General features: G+C 41.3%; 1 long non-coding RNA gene across 2 annotated transcripts; it reads left to right on the forward strand.

Annotated features, from left to right (window-relative positions):
* The first annotated feature begins 3,881 nt into the window (after positions 1 to 3,881).
* LOC104992883 lies at positions 3,882 to 5,932 on the forward strand. Of its 2 annotated transcripts, none has more exons than XR_825768.1 (3): positions 3,882 to 3,936; positions 4,485 to 4,609; positions 5,502 to 5,932. It is a non-coding gene; the product is annotated as an uncharacterized LOC104992883 (long non-coding RNA). The 2 variants fall into 2 exon arrangements; XR_825767.1 differs by lacking the exon at positions 3,882 to 3,936 and adding an exon at positions 4,044 to 4,196.
* The last annotated feature ends 1,118 nt before the right edge of the window (positions 5,933 to 7,050 follow it).

A 7,050-nucleotide genomic window follows, 5' to 3' on the forward strand; every position in this document is an offset into this window, starting at 1 on the left:
GTCACATCAGTGACATTGGAAGAGCAGGGACATCTTGGGTTGCTTTAGAAAGATGAAATTCTGGGATAAGGAGAGAGAACGGCTGCAATCCTAACACACCACAAAATGTTCTAGGCTTCTTACATATTTGGAGAAGGAAATGGCAACCCACTCCTGTAGTCTTGCCTGGAGAATCCCATGGACAAAGGAGCCTGGCAGGCTCCTTTGGGGTTGCAAAGAGTCAGACACAACTGAGCGACTAACACAAACACACACACGTGTGTGTGTGTGTGTATATATATATATATATATACATAAACACACACAAATTGTCATCTGAGATCTCCTAGTATGGATAATTTTTGCCTGTGTGAACAGGGCTGAAATTTGCTTTCTCTAATTAAACTCTCATGAGACTCAAGCTGTTTTGGAGTTGATCTTAATCAGAGAAACCTCCTCCTTCTCCTCCTCCTGTTCCTCCTCCCCTTCTAGTTTGTCGAGAGCTTCCCAGAACCCTGCTCCAAATCTCAGAAATGTCAGCAGCCTGTTTCAAACCACGTGGAGGGGGTGGGGAGCCAGACAGCAATAAGAAGTGATGAGAAGTGAGGGCTTCTCTGGCCCCTTGTGGATCGATCACGTGGTTCCCCAGAGCTCTTTTTAAAGAAAGGAATTAAATTGACATAGTTATGACCCCGTTGACGTGCTTTGCAATAAGAAAAGCCATCGAGTATATTAATATTTGTTTTGGACTACTCTTTTTTAAAGAAAGTGTTGGCCGATCACAGTGACACAAATGAAACAATAGCCAGTCTGCTCCTTCAGAAATACTGGTGATTGTTGACGTCACTATAGACCTAGCATTATTTCCTGAAAAAAAATCTTGACTTCATGCATTTGAATTGCAGTCCATACACCTTCACAAACCAGGTACTGAACCTGTAGAGGCAGTCTGAGAAGAGAGGGGTGACCAAGGGCGATCCAGAGACACAGCCTGGTAGCAGAACAACTCCGGAAAAACGTGTAGCTGTGCCTAGAAATCAAATATGGGTAAGGAGAAAACCTCTCTCTTTGTCCGAAGGACTGATCACATGTTGACGGCTGGAATTTACATGGCTCCTCATTCAATAAACTGGCGCCTTCCCTGCATTCCAACATCGGCGGGACAATGGCGGCACAGGCGCGAACTGACACATCACACACGGCCCAGCTGCCCCGTCCACTCTCCGTGGACCCCTCCTCCTCCTCTGTAGCCTTCTCCACCTCCCTCCAACATGAGCTTTCACTTCTGCAAGACCTAAACATACATGCGCGTTGGATGGTTGCTCCATTCCGAGGGCTTGATTTCACGTGCTTGCATATGCTCCACCTGCATGCAGAATATGAACCCTCCACGAAAGATTAAAAAAATAAATACATAAAGAAAACAAAGCCAGGACAGGATGAAAACCCAAACAAATCCCTTCTACTTCGTCGTCAGCTCCAAAAGAACCGGGCATGATCAACATTTCCCATGTCAAAAATCGTGTCGACATCACAACATCCCCTTTTTATGCTGGGGATACATGCCTTACTTTATGAACTGGAACCCTAAGGAAATGTGACCTGTGAAGTAACCAGCGCTGTAATTAGTGAGAACTTCTTCGGTTACCTTTTGTTCAAAAATAGTCCTCTGAGAAGTAAGGTAAACTTCCACAACATCTGACAATAGGGAATGCTTTCTCTTCCTTCAACTATTTTGAGGATAACATACACTTCTTGGCTAAAAGCTTCCATTGAGATGTTGCAGAATTTTTCCAGGAGGAATCTGGTAGTGGGAACAATAGCAGTTTATAGTGGCAGTGTATACAGCAAAATGCATGAAAGGTATATGAAACGATTATCTGGCTTGCAGAACAATCCATTCAGTATAGTTTTCCTATGAAAATATACACTTTACTGATTATGAGGAAACTCATCAGTACTTCCCACCCTATAGAATGTTCTTAAAAATATGGGAAACATTGGAACGGGAAGGCTTTATTGTATTATGAAGTAGTCATTAAACTTTAATCTCTACCACTAGGGGGCAGAATGAAGTTCTTTTCTAAAGGGACGACTAGGCAATCAACCATCACATCATTGTAGCATTGAAGGCACTTCAAAAAGACTCAGATGTTTAACTATTGTGCTAGTGATCATACATTCATATTGGGCTGCGGGCCAAAAGAGAGAAGAAAAAAAAAAAAAAAGCCAGAGATTTGCAGCTGAAAAGCTATAAAGTGGTGAATTTTACCTTAGAGCAAAAAACGTCTTCAGTGACAAATTTCAAAGGCCATATGTATGCGATTTTCATGAAAAGCAGACGACCCTAAATTTCTTTGTTTAACTGGAAGCGATCTTCCTCTCAGAACAAGCAGGTTCTTTTCTGCAGTTTCCCTTGTTTATTGTGCTGTTACAAATTTCACTTTCCTTTCTAGTGCTACAATCAGGATTCTAGAAATGCTGTTTAGTGCCAATGGGTGTTTCATTAACACTGCCACCTCCAGCATCTTCAAGGTATCACCTCAGGCACAACATTACTGATGGAGAACGTTTAGTCTTCTGATAAAATAGGGTGTTTTTTTTTTTTTTTTTCCTTTTAAATGAAACCCTCCAACCCAACCTTTATTCTATGGTAAAAGCTCTGTGTTCCCATTAGACTTTGCCAATACAGGACATTATGATTCCCCTCCCACCGACCCATGTGGTTTAAATACTGAAAGGGATGAATCATTCGGATCCTGAACATTATTACTCATGAAAATAGAACTTCAATACCTAGGACCTGTTCAGAGCATTTGCTTTTCAGGCCTGAGAGCCAGATATTTGGAAGACACTCGCATATTATACACCAAAACATAATCCATGGCAGGCTTTCTAAGTCAATCAACTCAAGGGATAGATTTGGGGTGATGGATGAGGTCCACCCATCAGCTAGACATTCAGAGAGTCTGCAGATTCCAATTCCAACACCTTTTGTTTCAAAAAAAAAAAAAAGCTGATGTAGTTTGATTCCTATTTTCACTAAATTGCGGTCCCAGGAAAGCTGGCAAAGTCCCAAGTGAAGTGTTGGCTTTGGCATTTCCCCTTCCCCCACCTTCTTTCCAAAGCACAAGACACTTTTGTAAATAGAGATAGTGCCGAAAAGAATCACATCTTCCCTTTTACATCAGGAGTGTTACTTGATACGTATCAATATTTCCTGTCAGCTCCAACAAAGCAAAATCTTGGGCCTTCTGGTCTCCTTAGATGGCTAAATATCGTTTGCTTAAGTCAGTGCGTTCCAAACCTTTTATGTGGCCTGACAGTTGATTGGGAGAAGGCCCACTAACTTTCTTCAAGTGTGCAGTCATCCGTTTGGCGGCCGGCTCAGGGGGTTCCACATGAAATCCTCTTTAGATAAATTCATACTTACCCAGAGTGATTAGCCTTACAGCTTGGCTGGCTCACTCATCTTTAAAAGCAGAACATCCGTGATCAGTGTGGGGTCGGAGTTGTCTTCTACACCTTAAATGCCTCTCCTGCAGTCCCCAAAGCTGGTGAAGGAAGATGCAACCATAAAAAAGAGCAAGAAAAAAGAAACTTTTTTTTTCCCCTGTCCTAAAGATGACAGGCTGAAGTTGACAACCTAATCCTTCAGGCTTGTCTTACTTACTGAAAGGCTCAAGTAATGTCAAAGGAACCATCTGATAACAGTCTTCATGCCAAACCTAACAGCTTTATTGAAACAAGAAACTTTCACATTAAATTTCCATGTGTTTTCTCTCCACACTCCTTAACTTCACTGCCCACCCTCCCTGTGCGTGTGTTTTCTTTTTTTTTTTCCTCCAAAGATAAGGCCTCTCTGCTTCAAAAACCAGAGAGAAACTGTTACAGAGGGCCAGCTGGGATGTAGTCAAATTAGTGGATTATTATTACCTTGGGGACGTTGGAAATCAGGTTTGTTATTGGCAGTTCCTGTTTCTGTAAGAGTTGTTAAGAGCTAAAATTTAAAGGGTGTTGGTCAATCAACAGAATGTTATTTTCTTAAGTGGGGAACTGCTATTTGTCATTTTTACTTTGCTGCTGCTGCTGCTGGACGACCTGCACCAGGTTTACCTCTAATTCTAAACTCCCACTTCATTAGAAATAAAGCCAGTCTTCACAGAAACATAAAGGACATTTTTCTTCAAATCAAGACTCGTGAGCTAAAAGAGCAGGTGGGTGGGTTAGGAGTCTTAGTCTAACTAAGACATCTTTTAGAAAATGGTATCGGACTGTTAAGCAGACTTGAAACTATGATAAATACAGACATTGTCATATAAATAAGAGCAGCTTATTCTTTGTGTATTCTTTGGACGTTCTGGAGAGAATGTTTTCAGTAAAATACATATCCTTCTGTGCTTACACTTTGTGACATTCTTGCTGGGACAGTTTTACATTTTGAAGCTAAGGAATTCATTGAAGGATTTTAAAGTCCGTGATTCTTGTTTTTGTTTTCCTTTCAGTTGAGGATGGTCTTACTTCTCCATGTTCTGAAACCATTTTAAACAAAAACAAAAAACAGACAACCTTGCAGGAAACTCAGAGTAAATAAATAGTCCTTGTCTGTTAAGTGAAATTGTTCCTTAAGGTAAGTTACTTTTCCCAAGGAATTACAGTATATTTCAATATTGAATAGCAGGCGTTTTTCTACCCATCTGAATGATGTTTAGGAAAAAAAAAACAGATTTTTGACAATTAGCCTATTGTATAATTTATGTGTTTGATTGAAACAGCAAAGTGTCTTAGTTAAAAATACATATATTTTTAAAAAGATCTCACCTTTTCCTCCAAATACTTTCTAATTTAATTGTGTTTACCCTTGGATCTGCATTATTGGTCAGGTGACTAGACTGATTAAGGACAGACAGGAATACAGATTTCCAGCTAAAGAAACTCTTATCAAAGGGTTAACCAGCTGGTAATCTGAATTACAAATATGTAAGCCCAAAATAGCATTTTTTGTAAGATCTTTCAGTCTTTTCATGACTACTTTTGAAAACTACATTCACAAGTTACATCACATCTTTAATAAACTCTGCACTGTGAGCTGCAGAACCTTCCAGATATTCTGCCGACTCTGTTATATTTTCCACACTTCTATATTTAAAATAAATTCCCTGCCCACCCACCCCCTCGTTGAATTCAGGGAAACACAAACAACTCATAAGCTTTGCACTGAAATGAGTTTGTTTTGTTTTCATGCCTAGTATTGCTTTTGAAATTGTTCAGCAGTAAAGAATAGAATGCTGGTATTAGCTTCAAACACCAGCTACAAACATACTGTCTTCCTATTTATTCTAGGTTTTATCTTATTCCAAATCAAGACATGAAATATTTATTTATAATGGGTTTTATGATGAGTTTATTCATATATGATATGAGAAATACATGTATCAAACAAAGCCATTATAAAAAGGAACTCAAAGTATACAGGAAACTATAAATTCTGACTTTGGTGTTTTGCTGTGTCCATTTTGCAGATGGAGAGACTGAGACAGGATCCGCCAGAAGATTACACACTATGTACATTAATAGCAAAATCAGCTAGAAGATTGAGAGTTTCTACCATTAGGAAACATACACAAATACCATCACACCCAGAAAAACCCATCGAAGCTGTTTTGTCAAAAGTGTGCCTGAGAGGTAGGGGCTGGAAAAGATAAATGCAAACTGAATCTGGGGGACATCTCCTCCTGAAGAGGAGAAAAAAAAAAAGTTGTGCACAGGAATGTTCCTTTTAAAAAAGAAACCCCTTCGGAGGCACAGAACTTGCCTGCCCGCTCTGAAGAAACAAGGTGGATTATTTCAGCTCTCTGGGGCTTGGAACGTGTGTGTGCAAGAGCACCCTGATAGCTGCAATAATAAACATGTCCAGCTGCAAGAGCTCTGTCTAACAAGCCTGGACAACACAGTCTGAATTCCTTTCCTTTGACCATCTTAGATATCCCCTGCGAGAGGGGAGTCAGGGAGCCAGCCCTGGAAGGGTCCTCCCAGACCCCTGCAGCCCCGCGCCTCCCCAGAAACACGCGCCCTCCCCCCAGACCGCCTCTCCACTTTTGTTTTATTTACGAATATGTTGCCAGAATTCCAATGAGTTATCTATTCTGTGGCCCCGTCAATTTTCCCACCGAGGCCTTGTCGCCGGCTGACTCAGGGTCCAGTCGCAACAGTGAGAAGAAAAGACCAGAGCAAAAGAATTCTTTTCAACTTTTTTTTTTTTTTTTAGGTTTCGCTCATTTCTCTCTCTGCCTGCCCCCAGCCTCCTTGCGCTCCTTTACCCCTTTCTGTTACAAGATCGCTCAAATTGAAGCCCGGGAGGATCCTATAGGGAATGCATAGGATCCCTGGGAGAAAAAAGCCCCAACAAGCTATACACCAGATGTATAATGTTATATGGTCAAACTGGCAAACACAAAAGCCGAAAAACAAAAGGCGTGAATTAGGGAGAGGCATTCAAAGGCGTGTTTTCAAAACAGCCCGGCCAAAAGCCTGGATTCCCCTCCTGAGACTAAATGCTTGAAAGAAAAGGTGCTAAAGAAAGAAAGGAAAAGAAAAAAAAAAAAAAAAAGCCCATTTTTTCTAATTAGCTGAGGCCTAACAGGCACTGAATTTCGCAACTAGTTTTCATCGAGGGGGTTGTGGCTGGTGAAACTGAAAAAATATGCTTTTGAAACCTGTGATGGAGGCTTTCCATGGACCAAAGCTAGATTCAGTCCTCGGGCTTTTTTTTTTCTCCTCCATCCCTGGAGTCTTGGGTCCTGCCTTGCTTCCTTGGTCCATCCCGTTTTCACACCCTTCCCCCTAAAGTACAAATATTATTTAGGTTTAAAAAGAGAGGTGGTGGAAAGCTACAATATGCCCCCGCCCCCTCCTTTCTGTCTCATAGGCAGGGGGTTTTTCCAGGCCAGCAGCAGCCCTCTGAGTCGCTATGAATCTCATTCCAAACCACCACTAGTAGCCAAGGGGGGAAAGGTGTCCGTGCAGACTGAGGGTGTGTGTGTCTGTGTGTTTTCTGTAAATGCTGGGATT

Source organism: Bison bison, unplaced genomic scaffold (assembly GCF_000754665.1).
Source record: "Bison bison bison isolate TAMUID 2011002044 unplaced genomic scaffold, Bison_UMD1.0 scf7180017864227, whole genome shotgun sequence".
Taxonomy (NCBI): Eukaryota; Metazoa; Chordata; class Mammalia; order Artiodactyla; family Bovidae; genus Bison; species Bison bison.